At 43.5% G+C, this 14,821-nt stretch overlaps 1 protein-coding gene across 1 annotated transcript in view; it reads right to left on the bottom strand.

Moving 5' to 3' along the window:
• The window catches only part of LOC128363249 (bifunctional heparan sulfate N-deacetylase/N-sulfotransferase 1-like), a 44,203-nt gene extending 29,803 nt beyond the window's left edge, over positions 1 to 14,400 (bottom strand). Inside the window, exon 1 of the mRNA XM_053324198.1 lies at positions 14,037 to 14,400. The gene's annotated coding sequence lies outside the window, so the exon portion shown is untranslated. The remainder of the gene's footprint in view (positions 1 to 14,036) is intronic.
• Between the last annotated feature and the right edge of the window lie 421 nt (positions 14,401 to 14,821).

Raw genomic sequence — 14,821 nt, 5'->3', positions numbered from 1 at the left:
ATTGGACAGGTCAGGATCCAAAACAAAAGTCAAACAAGGCCTCAGGCAGTCTTGGAAAAAAAATCAGTATGACGCTGCACAATTTTTTTGCTGGCATAAGTTGTTTTCAATCCACGGGGGTGTGACGGCTCGCAACATAATCTTAATATATTATTTGATCCTCCCACCCCCCCAAGCGATGCAGTCGTACTGCATTACGAGCCCCAGCGAGGCTCGAGACCCTGAGCGGCATAACAGTTGACCACTACTCACAAGAGTTGAGTCCCAGGTCACATGAGGACAGCACAGCGGAGATGAGGTTAATATTACTGTCACCAGTAGCCAGAGGGAGAGAGAGTAGCAGAAGAGAGGAGAGAAAATGAAAAAGAAATCCAAAGCATTTCACTTGTATTCCTTTAGACTCCAAATTACCTACTCTGCAAATTGCAGGGAAAAGGAAGTCCACCTCCTCCCGACAGCCCCTTTAATGGTGTTGTCTTTAAAGCCTTTATCACTAATTCATTACTTCTGATCTTCCAGCAGCAAGGGTTGAAGCTTTGTCTTCTGTCTAATTGAGAGCCAGAGGCTTCAGGCCCTAATCAGTCAAACCTACTAACAGCTTTCCTCGGGGGAGGATGAAGTCAAAAAACAGCCTTATTGTACCAGTAGGCCATTTACTATGTCTGCAACTTCAAATTACTTTAATTTCAGATGCTCCAAGATGGTGATTTGTGGAGTGGGTAAAATGCCAAGCTATAATGAATGTTAAGGTTTCACCAAGTTGTCCCTTGTCAGAAAGTGGATGCTGTCATGCAGCGTGACATTCAAAGAAAATGTCATATGTTTAAGACATGTTTTCTTAAGTAACTTTCAGAACTTTCGAAAGGGGGACAGTGGCATTTTCTTTCTTTGCATCAATTCCCACTGAATCCGTTCGCACCCAACTCTACCCTCACATATGGAAGCATACACAAGTCTAATTGGCTGTGTCGTACCCCTTGATGACTCTGCCATTTCCTCTCACTAGGAAGATTAACCACCACAACACTAATATCAGCTTCCGCATTAACACAATTAGGTGAAGAGTGAAATGCAAGGCATGTTGTCACATCTCTGCGGCTTCATTAGGGCACACAAAAGACAGCTTGACGACAGACAGGCCGCTGCGTCTGCAGGTTGGGGAGGCACTGAGCAGGTGTACTTAGTAACCCAGACTGTCGCCATGGGATGTGGTTAGAGCTTGTCCTAGATAACACAATATGGCCAGGTTTATTCATGGAAGTAGAGGTCATAAAAAGCGCTCAAAGGCTACTCCTACCTGAACCGCTGCTGTAGTTTTCACTTGGCTTATCTGTTTACTAGAGCAAAGCAGTGAGCACTGAAACTAACTATTTAAATATTCTCTTAAGTCTAAAACAGGACTTTGGGTCTTTGTGGTGTTAATAACTCATATTGATGCATATTTTCAAGCTCCTTATTTAGCTGACATAGCAAAGCATACTGTACTGTGTCTTCTGATAACATGGGTGTATGAATCTTTCAGGCCAGAGTGAGACCTGTGCATCTAAGTGATTAGATTAGACATTCAGTAAAAATCCAATATTATTAGGCCAATGCTAACCACTGCTGACATGACTGAAGTGAGGATATGATTTTTAAGTCAGGAGCCTGTCTCAACATTCTCCCAATCCACCAAAAGTATTTGAGTATGTATGAGGTTCAGTGATGAGTTTTGAGGTGAATATCAAATCAAAGAATGCTAACTCAATCTTTCTATGGCAAGTCTTCTCTGGAGGCTGAAACTCAAGAAAAGCCAGAAAGAAAGGCATCCATACAGTTTGAAATGGGGCCTGTTGAAGACAATCCATTGTTCCAAATGGTTTCCAGATGCTCTGTTGCATTTTCTGACCACGGTTTGTCATTCTTTCAGTTAGTCTTAAGGGGCTTACTATTAGTTCTCTTCAGCCAAGTCACCACCCAATGCATCCTCGGTGAGCAAGTTAACTTGCTGGACCTTAGGGTATGATTGTCTTCCGCTCGGTTACAAGAAATATTTAAACAACTACTGGAAATCATGTTATGCTGAGAAGAGAACAGTGCTCACATAGACATACTGAGTAAAACCCACTATTCCCCACGGTAAACATGGTGTTTAATAAACAGCATGCTGATGCCAAGAATAAAATTCAAGAAGAACGCTGAGTATTTGTCATTTCCTGTTGTTTCTGTTGTTTTTTTTGGCAGGTTAATCATCAAAATTACATATCAGGCTTAGAGAGACAATCTGAAAAACAACAGGTATTTTATCTGCATGATATTACCCCCATTACAAACATTATATATTATGAAACACAACCACTTATACTAATAATGTTAATCAAAAGGCACCATTTGTCACTCAAAAACATGTAGTGGCTCCATCATTAAAACTCAAAAAACTGAAGAGAAACCTGCTATAATTCATACCGAGCATCTAAATATGACCTACCAGTATTTTGAGATGCCATTTTGTTTAAATCACGAATGTAAAACTGAAACTCTTAGACAACAAATTAGAGGATAAAAAAAATAACTGCAACAATTCTCATTTATTAATTGTTCCATCAAGATTTCCAAACATTTAGTGGATCTAGTTTCTTAGATATGAAGACTTTGTTTTTCTTTGTCACATAAATGTAAAAATCTTAAGATAAGATGAAATGTAAAGTAATTTGAAGACATCGCCTTGGGCTCTGTGAACTTGTGAAGAAGTTTAGGCTATTTTCCATCATTTTACACACCAAACAATTCTTTGATCGAAAAAATGTTGGCAGATTCCAATTGTGTGCACTGTGATTACACCCGTTATGCAAATTTTTAAATACCTGCTTTGTCATCAAAACCCAGTCTGAAACCCTAAATACATGCAGCAAAACACGCCATAATTGATTCCCATCTAGCTATAGTAGAAACCTGTGCTTTCTCCCATGTTTTCTTTCAGAAATAGATACCACAGTGACAACATAAAGTCCTGCTATGTACTATAATGTTGGCAAAAATATCCAGATCAGCCTTCAAAAGTGGATGTTGCTGGATCCTTATGTGATGTTTTCATTTAGGCACTCAGACCACCTAACAAGGTTTGCTGGTCGGGAAAACAGTTTTTTGCCACACGAAGGATACACACATACAGGAAAAGAGAGATATCCGTATGATCGGATAGGCTGTCAACCGACATCAGAACACACGGCAGATATTTACAGCTTTCTGGAAACATCTGTAGACTCATACAGGACTGTCAGGCAGGCAGGGTAAACAACATGCTTACTAGCATCTCACACCCCCATGCTAACCAGGCCTGTCAATCACAAGAATCAGGCTAGTGGCTGCGGTTCAGATGTGGATGAAAAGCGCCTGTGCAACGGATGGTACAATAGCACGACAAGCGGCTGTGCCACAAGAGCACAAAATATGGCAATTTACAGCAAGTAGAGTTTAAGACTCAAAGAAACAAACAAAAACACAACAAATAGTTAATTGAGATGTTCTGCTCAAAGAGCTGCAGCAGATCGTTTCGTGATAGCTTGAGCAGCAAGTTCAAAAATATAAAACAGCAGAGAGAAATCTGCAGAACAGTAGCATACAGAGCAGAGAAGAAAACACGCAGAGGGGAAAACAAGAGAGCTAGAACAGAGGAACGCTAACAAAAGACAGAAGAACATAGTCGGAACACAGCGGAGCTTGAGCACAACACACCAGAACAGGCTGTAATTGTGTTGTGCGGGACTGACCCCAGCGCATCCCAGCAGGCATTGCATGATGAATGGGCCTGGCGATGACTACATCCCACATCCCTCCTCCTCCTCCTCACATGCTCTTTTCTCTCCCTCTCTTCTCTGTTGCCACTATTAGCCCTCCTTCTGTCCCTCCCTTTGCTCCCCTCTTTCCCCAAAACCACACTCTATTCAGCTGCTGCCATCCCACAAGATTAATTTGCATTCAGTGCACTTAGTCCTCGTATTGTGTTCTGACACAATGACATATTACAGTGCACAGCATAGTGAGCACACCTATTAAACATATAGTCTAGCTTGAGGGATGATGCTTTTTTTGCAAGATGGTTATGATAGAGTACAAATGTGTAGAGCAAGAAGCGTGAGGGTACAGCTTGATCAGTTTTGAACACAGAGGCTCTGACACACAAATCACAGTGGAATCATTACAGGAACAGTTAGATAACCTCGATTAATGATTCACTAGACCCAAACTAATAAACTGGGTCAGATTTTGTTAGCAGTGGTAGCAAGAGCAGAGGGACCTTCAGGTTAGGCCGCGTAAGAAGAAATAGTAGCAGAGAGAGCAAGATGGGGAGAGAGCGAGAAAAAGAAAATTAAAGAGCGAAAAAAAGGCGAGAGAGGTGTTGGTGTTACTCCACTATAGACCCTGAGGAAAGAGACAGTAATGCATGGAAAATGGGCTTTTTCCTCCAGCTTTCTTTGCTCCTGTTCTCCTTCTACTGTTCCATCGTGCCAACGTCCAAGGGGAGCAAAAGAGGGAGACCAAATTTAATTTGCTACACCGTCTCCAGCCATCACCCTTTGCGTCTGGGGGCAAAAGAAATGGGTTCTGGAATTTAAAAAGATGAGTGAAATAAAGAAATAAAACAGGGCACTCAAGAGAGGGCGTTAGAGACAATAGCACAGAGGGTGGTGGAGAGAAATGAGAACAGAGTTTAAGCGGAGCTGAAGAGGGAGGTGGAGGGGGGGGGGGGTGAGGGGCAGGAAGCTGGGAGAGCGTTATGTGGGCCAGATATTAACTGTATGGTTATCATAAACCAGCTCAGAGGCCTGGCCATCTGGGGAGGCCACGGGGTTACTCAAACAATCAGATCAGGGCCCTGATAGCAGCCACTGCTGACAGTACTGCATCCAAACATGGAGGTGGCTGAGGGGTTAACAACCCATTACCTCACCCTGCTGCGCTCCCTTAGGGGGAGACACCGTATGAGGTTGTGGTGGCGGTGTGCAAGTCTTCCTCAGAGCCTAAAGCACACCTTTGGGCTGTGACTCAACAAAGGGGAGCTCAGCAGAGTGACATCACCACAGAGACGGTGCCTGTGTGCGGGAAGCAAGTGGGAGACAAGGGCGTGGAGGATGGAGACTGGAAAGGCTGTGGACTATGTGGGAGTCACATTACTCCCCTCGAGCTCTTCTCTACCTGTCACATAAGCACTTTGAGCACTCAACAGTAAAGCCAGTGCCTTGACAACTTCAAACGCCTGCTTTGCTGGGGTAGATCAGAGGCAACGGAGGGATAAAGGGAAGAATAAAGGAAGAAAGAGGATTCTAAAAAGCACCGGGCTTGCTCAAAGTGTAGCTTCAACATTGTATTGTGGGATGTCTTGAATTTCATTATCAGATTCTTGACTCAAATTCATCCACTTCTCAGTTCCACAGTAGAGGAAGGAAAAAAAAAAGATAAGGGGGTGAGGGGGTGAGGGGCTGTGCTCCGGGCCATTGAGAGCCAATGAGTTCTGGTCAAGCTGCAGCAGAGAGTTGGGGGCCATTATAGGGAGAAAACAAACATGGACCTCTGGCCAGGCACAGTCAGTGCGGCCCAGACACCTGTGTCCCATTCACCAAACATATCCGGCCACTTAACACTTCACAGAGGGGGTAGGGTGTTGTTTGTGTTTGCAGGCTTGCACACCCCACTATGGTTCCTTTAGTTTTGCTTCTTTACCCAAATAGACTCTGAGCCTCTCTGTGAGGACCAAATGCTTGCGGCTGTAGCACGTCCCACTGAGAGCAGCCAGCCGTTACACCACCTGACCATCACAAGTGACCCTGTTCAAAGCTGAACCTCCTCAAGAAAACTGGCCAAAACCTGGCTAAACAAAGCTCATTCATCCTGCTGTCATTTGCAGTCTCCAGCCATCCTCCAGTCTAGGTGCCCCAGCTGCGTCTGTACTGACCTGCGGGTTTCCAACACCTGTCCTGCACACACAGGGACATGCGCATATGCCACACACTCTCTCTACCACCCAGGATGGATGTGAGACAGCAGGACGGGCCGACATGGCACCGCCTCGGATCAGTGGAGGGGTACACTTGGAGCTGCCAGCAGCTAAACCTCGGGTCGGCACCAATACAATTCTTTCCACCTCGGCAATTTAAAATGGAGAAGAGGTATGCCATCAGCTGTGGCCAGTTTGTCACAATGGATTCTCAATGCCCCGATAAAATTTAATGAATTGAAATGGAGATGACCCATAACACTGGCAATGCACTCATAGTTTCCATCCAAAGATTAAGCTTGATAGCGAGGCTGAGCTGCGATGCTTTGTTTGCAGCAAGGCCAAATGCACTCACAGATGGGAGCCGACTGGGCACCAGATGACTTGTGGTGGTGGTGTGGCGTGGTCAGCTTTGGGGCTAAGAGACAGGGGATAGAGGGAGAGAGAAGAGAACAGGCGCACTGGGAGCCAGATGTCCTCCTAAAGTTTACTCAGTCCTGGTGGGATGCCATGACGCGCTGGCCTGCTCGGCTCTCAAGTATCAGGAAAGGGAAGAGGAAGACTGTGTCACAGACACGACTGTTTTTATGTTGCACTGTTGTTCTTGCTAACAACTGTCTCTTTTATCATAGCCGAACGAAGGAAAACTGAGACCTGAGTGACCTAGTGTAGGTGTTCGCTAAACATCGCTACCCATCATGACAGCGCTGTAAACACAGACACTCGAGTCGGAAAAAGAAAACATGATTTTAAAGAGAGCATCAGGTCACAGCTGTGATCTTGTTTAAGCGTCATGAAGAACAAGTGTGAGCAAAGACAGCTTCAGTTGTTAGCGAGATATGGACGCAGATTAAGCACTCTGTTGTCACTTTATTAGGAACACCAAGTGATATGTGCTAAAGCAGTCTATTACAGACTGACGTGTGGTTATTATTTTCTCCAACCTAAAACTAAATACTAGAAACACCTTTTTGGTCTAACAATATAATTCAACAGCAACACAAACAACTTCCAAAATTACACTTCTCTAAAACAGTTTTAATAAATATTGACTATAACCTTTATGAAAATATGACTATGTGTACTTAATTGGAACAGTGTATTTCAAACAGAGCTGCAACGATTAGTTGGTTAATCAATTAGCTGATCAACAGAAACATATTCACCAGCTATTTTGATAATTGAAAAAAAGAGGCCCAAATTCTTTGATTTCAGAGATTTTTCTGTTTTCTAAAGTCTACGTCTAAAGTGTTTTCTGTAATTAAAAAAACAAAAAACTTTTGATTGTGGACTATTGGTCATGGCATAAAAACATCCTGGGCTTTTTCACAATTTTATGACCAAACAATCGAGAAAATAACTAACTTGTAATGAAAACAATTGTTAGTCATTGTTAGCCTTATTTTGATCAATGCTTACCTGACACTGATAATAAAAAGGTTCTGTGGTGTGTGGATATTTTATATATATACTTAATAAAAATATATAATTAATCATAATTTCAGCTTTGATATTACACTGAGAAAAACTAAAGAACATTCTTTGCTCCAACTTTCCACCCACACATTGAGTTACGAAACTCACTAGATTGTAATACAGTTTGTTTCCCAAAATATGCAAACAGCTCAGCCTTTCCATTTACTCATGTTGTATACACCTACATAAACAAAAACACTGTATACAAGTTGTGGCACACATAACTGAAGGAGTACACGTCATTGCTTCAGTAGGTGAGAAAATGAATGTGTGTGGTATCTGTGGTGTGGTCAGAGCCAGCTGAGGCCACCAGACAACTGAGTAAACAAACCCAGCCCCCTCTCCTCCACCTGTCTGACCTCCACACTCACATCAGTGACCTTTTAGCACTAAGCGATTGGTCTTATGATACAATGAAGTCACAGTGCCTTGCAAAAGTATTCATACCCCTTGAACTTTTCTACATTTTGTCACGTTACAACCACAAACTTAAATGTATTTTATTGGGATTTTATGTGATAGACCAACATACAGTAGCACATAATTGTGAAGTGGAAGGAAAATGATAGGTGGTGGTGTTTTTACAAATAAAAATCTGAAAAGTGTGGCATACATATGTATCCAGCCCCCCTGAGTCAATACTTTGTCCAACCACCTTTCGCTGCAATTACAGCTGCAAGTCTTTTGGGGTATGTCTCTACCAGCTTTGAACATCTACAGACTGCAATTTTTGCCCATTCTTCTTTGCAAAATAGCTTAAGTTCAGTCAGACTGGATGGAGAGCGTCTGTGAACAGCAATTTTCAAGTCTTGCCACAGATTCTCAATAGGATTTAGGTCTGGACTTTGACTAGGCCATTCTAACATATTAATATGCTTTGATCTGAACCATTCTATTGTAGCTCTGGCGGTATGTTTAGGATCGTTGTCCTGCCTGAAGGTGAACCTCCGTCCCAGTCTCAAGTCTTTTGCAGCCTCTAACAGGTTTTCCTCCAGGATTGCCCTGTATTTAGCTCCATCCATCTTCCCATCAACTCTGACCAGCTTCCCTGTCCCTGCTGAAGAAAAAGCATCCTCACAGCATGATGCTGCCACCACCATGTTTTACGGGGGGGGGGGGGGGGGGGGTGTTCAGGTTGATGTGCAGTGTTAGGTTTCCGCCACACACAGAGTTTTGCATGTAGGCCAAAAAGTTCAATTTTGGTCTCATCTGAACAGGGCACCTTCTTCCACATGTTTGCCGTGTCCCCTACATGGCTTGTGGCAAACTGCAAGGGGACTTCTTATTACTTTCTTTCAACAAAGGCTTTCTTCTTGCCACTCTTCCATAAAAGCCAGATTTGTGGAGTACACGACTAATAGTTGTCCTGTGGACAGATTCTCCCACCTGGGCTGTGGATCTCTGCAGCTCCTCCAGAGTTACCATGGGCCTCTTGGCTGCTTCTCTGACTAATGCTCTCCTAGTCCAGCCTGTCAGTTTAGGTGGGCGGCCATGTCTTGGTAGGTTTGCGGTTGTGCCATACGCTTTCCATTTTCGGATGATGGATAGAACAGTGCTCTGTGAGATGTTCAAAGCTTGGGAAATATTTTTATAACCTAACCCTGCTTTATACTTCTCCACAACTTTATCCCTGACCTGTCTGGTGTGTTCCTTAGTCTTCATGATGCTGTTTGTTCACTAATGTTCTCTAACAAACCTCTTCACAGCCTTCACAGAACAGCTGTATTTATATTGAGATTGAAGTACACACAGGTGCACTCTATTCACTAATTAGGTGACTTATGAAGGCAGTTGGTTGTACTGGATTTTATTTAGGGGTATCAGAGTAAAGGGGGCTGAATACATATGCACACCACACTTTTCAGTTTTTATTTGTGAACACCACGTATTATTGTCCTTCCACTTCACAATTATGCGCTACTTTGTGTTGGTCTATCACATAAAATCCCAATAAAATACATTTCAGTTTGTGGTTGGGACAAAATGTGGAAAAGTTTAAGGGGTATGAATACTTTTGCAAGGCACTGTATATATTTCATAAGGTTTCTATATGCTGAGAGTACTATTTAAACATACACTGACATGACACTTTATAACAGATTGTTGTTGTTTTCCTGACCCCTGCTCAAAGTTCCTTAATGTAAATCAATGTATGTCAAGAGTGCCTGACACACACACACACACACACACACACACACACACACACACACACACACACACACACACACACACACACACACACACACACACACACAGAGCTATGGAAAAAAACCAAATGGCTAAATGGACAAAGTGGAAAAAAATCTAATCATATCCAATGACTGATAGCACTTATGATGAGGACGGGGTTAGAATATCCCACAGTGAAGTGGTGCGTTCCCATTACTGCATCTCTCCATCTCTGAAAATGGCTTCATTAACAGGCCAGTGCCGAGAGCTCCCTTGCTGAGTGTATGAACGCGCTGTACCCCAAGGGTCCGTCGGAATGGCTGAGGTGAAGTCCATTAACAGCCGACAGCTTGTTTTTTGACCACTAAATAAAACAGGGTATTTTTCTATGTCTGCAGTATAAATAGCTATGAGCTTAGGAGTGAGGGAACACAAATTTCTAGCCTTGAAAACTTCCACTCAGAGAAGAATAATTGAGCTCGTCGATTCAGTTGCTGATACTGCATCATCACGGGTGTTGATCTGGAAAACCCCAGAAGAAGAGCAACGTAACACAGTTCACAGAAATGCACGGACCTAGAAAACAGCCTCATGCCACAACAGAGATCAGTGAAACAAGATGTAATAACTTTTTGGTTATTTGTCAGAAGTAACTTATTTGTAAATGCTAAGCCTTAGCTAGTGTAACCGCCACTATGGGCCTAATCTGATTACAATAAAGTGTAATGGACTTAAGACAATTGAGGGGTATTCCAACTGCGCCATTCTGGATCAGTGTCACCTAAATGCCCAAAATGATGTAAATGTCTGTGTCAAAACGGTGGCAAGAGCTGGGCGGGTGTTGAGCAGAAGAGATATAAAAACCAGGCTGCATTCTACTGGGGATAAATCCATATCTCAAATAACCTGTGCAGCTTTTCTGGCATACTTCCTGATCCTTCAGGCAACCAGAGCTACCTCTAAGCCCATGACATAGCTCTTACTTTCCCAGCACTTAGGCTCCAATCATGTGTCATCTGATGAAATGCTACACCCTAGTCACCATTATTCGTCTGGATACAGGAGCCTCTGGAATGTATCGGATTCCTGCCTCAGGGGGTAGGCACCTTGGAAACATGGCCCTACCTCCACCGGCTTGCCTCTCCCACTTACCCCCCCTTTCCCCTTCCCCTTTCTCTGTCAGTCTATCTTTCCATTCAGCAAAATTCCACGAGAGGCCTACTAGATTTACATCGCCTCATTGCCCGTCTGACATGTGCTCACATTTTTTGACGTACATCTCACAATAGGAGGACATGCGAGGCACAGTTTAGAGTTTCATAACTGTTTTCTGATAGTCTCCTGACTCTTTTAAGTCAAAGGGTAAACACCACAATGAACATCACCCTTTGCCCAACCACTGCAGGGTCACACTACCATAACATGCTAGGAAGCCAACACTGGAGCCAGAAATTCTAATTAGGAAATTATTTTCTTCTCTGGTGCACCCATGGCACAGCCACTCTCAACCGATCTCGCCTCACCAGAGAGCAACAGTGTTATGTCGTGCCATCCTCAGGCCTGTAGTATTGACAATCTCTGAGTCACTGGCCTGCGTAATTCAGTCTAGGGAATTATGACAGTGGAAAATCATTTCCCTGGGCCGGCATAGGAGGCCATGGCTAATCGTTCAGTAATCTGATCTGCCTGCATACTGTAGCATTCAGCCGCACGGCTAGCCTAGCCAGCCAGTCACACATGTGGACACCCCTGTTGCCTGCCAACTAACCTATCTGATGGAGGATTGCACTACTCAAAAACAACTCTCCAGGTTTTCCCGAGGATTACTGATGCTATCAGATCATTTGCTAATACTCAGTTGTGCTGTGCTGTTTGAAATGTATTTACTCTGTTCCTATTCTCCAATACCGCCTGCGATAGCACAGCCTAAGCCAAAAAAATGCCACAGCTACATTCCAGGCGGAAAAAAGACATTTCAATACAAACTACTTTGCAGCCTACAAATGGTATAATCTGCCTCTTGCATTCTGCTATATTAATCCAAAAGCTTGACTTAATGAGGAAACATCTGAGTTTGTCTGTCAAACAGCGTTCTATTTTGGGTACAATTCCAATTAGATTCCACTATCTCGTGGAGCCACTGCTGTTGTAGTAGTATATGAATAAGAACCATAGGGAGCAGTAGGCTACTGTGGCACAAAGCATTGCTTATACCCAGCAGAGAGGGCTGGGGGTCTCGAGTTTTGGAAAAATGCCTGGCTTCGGCCCCACTCTAAAGAGAGGTCAGGCCCCCGCACACTGAGTATGGCTACAAGGGGCACTGACATGGAAAAATACAAGAGCTGGCATGTTGTTGGGCACTGCAGTTCCCAATAGCCTACAGTTACCTTGTGTAGCATTATGTGTGATGGGATAGCTACTGTGGTACAATTAAGTTTGCATTCTCTTCAAGGTAGATTTAAGTAACAATAAAACCATCTGTGGTGTGATCGATGACAAACAACATTCTACTTACTGTTTCCACGCTCAAGCCTAAAATCTAAAATGACAAATTGTCTGTGATCATGTCTCATTCTGATAAACGCCCAAACACTGTTTGGTGACATGATCTGTCAAATACTGTCATGCCTACAGTATTTTATCAACCTCCATGTGTAGGCATTGTAGCTGAGCTGCAGCATTTCAGAGGCATATCTAAGTGAAGAGATGCTGATATACGATCAAATGGCTGTGGCAGCAGTGGCAGCCTTCATCAACTGAAAGCGCTAGATCACAGCATGTTTGGCAGCCAGTGGGAGCAGTCAGATGGAGGGTTAGAACAACCAGACAAACAGTTGGCATGGATAAATAGAAAGCAACTTAAGATTCAGCTCTCCACAAAATTGACAAACAAATGACAGAAACCACAGTCTTTTTTAATCTAATCTGCAAATGGAATAAGCCCTACATTTTTTCCTTTTTTTCTACACAAACGCGCATTGGGATATGTGATAAACAACACATGGGTTGGGAATGGGAAGAAAAAATATGAAGCACTGGTCAAATAAATCTCACGATGCATAAAACCAGAAGGACAGTACTTTTCAGCAACAAGAATGTCTTCTGCAGCTGAGGCGAAATGCAGGGAAAGTCCTTATGACTTTGGCAAACGCATTCTGATCGTGAGTCATTCTCCTTTAGTAATCTCTTATTCACGTAGGTGCACGCTCACATGCGCGCACGCCCCAAGGCAACAGATTTCAGGCAGGTCTGGACTGCCCTTTCTGCTACAGAGCAGAGTCAAATGTTTATAATACTTAATAGATGCAGCCATCATGGTGGAGAAAGACATTTGCTCCAAAAAAACACCACAAAGAGTAACAAAAGGGACTGATGCAGTTAAAATTGACTGATCATATGTAGAAAATTCACTGCATCACTGGTGCATTGTACAATAGCCAAATCCGAGAAGGGGGGGGGGGGCAAATGCAAGTGGGTACATGTATACACCCCAAACTGTCCTACTTTCTCAAAACTTCATTTGGAAAAATGATTTTGCAAAGTCAGCTGTTTCTATGCGTTTCCTCCCACAAACAGATGATTAATTAATGCAAAGCTTTTAAAAATCTTATTAGTACCAATCAGCCTGCAGGTGATTCCTACAGGTAAGCTACATTCACTACAGCCTGATGCATCATCTGTCCTAACACAAAATCCTGTCACCATTGGTGATAATTAACCCAAGTCCCACATAATAATCTGGACAAACTGAGTTGAAGCAATCATTGCATTGCTGTGGAGATCTTTTGTCCACCTCTGTCATGTGCAGTGCTATTAGATTAGGTGGCAGACAGCTGTATCGACCTTTAATTATATTTTGCACACAAAAATCGTTTGGCCTTTCCAAGTCCTTCAATTGCAACAGACACATTATTACACTATAACATTTGGAGGTGAAGTGCTACATTGTTGCCGCATTCTTAAAGCTAATTTAATGCGAGCATTTGGTGATACTCTCTCTGTAGGCTACGACGCACCCGCTACAAAGTTAGAAAAACAAGTTGTCGCTGGTACTGGACTGCATTACGGGATATGGCTGGATAAAGGAATTCCGATATAAAATCACAGACCCGAGCAGCCGGACGAAGCTCTATCCTGGGCACAAACTTCGAACAAATAACGTTAGCCTCCTCTCGTTGTTGCCGTATGGACGAGCTGGAAGCTGCACCGACCCTCCACTATACCGCCGGGGCTTTCTGTTTCCAGCCTGGGGGATAGTCAGGCCGAAAAACTGGCCTCATTCTCCGTCTGCGCCAGACAACATTCACTAGCCTGGCCTGGGAGACCGAGCGGCGGGGCTCTCGGTCGTTCTCGCCGAACATGTGAGAAAACACGGCGACGACGAGACTTGTTGTGTTGTGTCAATGTAGCTACTCACCTTGTCTGAGTCTAGGTGAATTTGGGACAGTGCAGGACGGCTGCAGTGACTGCGAGGTTGAAGCACGCTGGGCGCATGTCGTCGTCGTCGTCTCGCTTTGCTGTCGGCCGTGATGTGGAAGCAGCACAGCGGCTCGGAGAAATCGGGAAATCTGAGAATGCCCCTCTCTTTCTGCAGCTCTGTGCACCGGCAATGGCCCATAACTGTCGATAGGAGGCGCCAGTGCAGCGCATTTTTTTTTTGTCTCTGATATGCGCATACATGCATATAGCCTACAACACACACAAGTCCTCAAAGAAATCACTATGCGATCACATTCCTGCCGGGGTTCATCTGTGTCTGTGCTCTTCAGTAGTGAGATTACAGTGGCCTTGAAGTGCTGCTCACTCTACTCGGAAATTAATTGCGCAGTGATTTTGGGATTATATCCTGAAAGTTTTTTTAAATTAAAAAAAAATAATAATTTATCTTTCATTGGAATGGGTGCACAGGGGTGAGTGTGATTAGTCACCATTGTGCAGATTACACAACAAGGGCCCATGCACAGCATTGTTTTCAAAGGACTAAACAATGGCCATATAAATTAAGTCTCTATTTCCTAATGAAAAAAATCAATCCAATATCCCTAGAATATTACTATGGGAATAGTATCGTTGGTACTCAATCATAGTGACTTTATAATACTCATTACTGTGACTCTACGGTTCCACTAGAGGAAAATATTTTTTAAAAATATTGCTCAAATGAATGGACACCAGCCTAGAATTACAAGGCAACTGGGCTTT

This window comes from Scomber japonicus, chromosome 8 (assembly GCF_027409825.1).
Source record: "Scomber japonicus isolate fScoJap1 chromosome 8, fScoJap1.pri, whole genome shotgun sequence".
NCBI lineage: Eukaryota > Metazoa > Chordata > Actinopteri > Scombriformes > Scombridae > Scomber > Scomber japonicus.
This window is presented reverse-complemented; position numbering and strand designations above follow the sequence as displayed.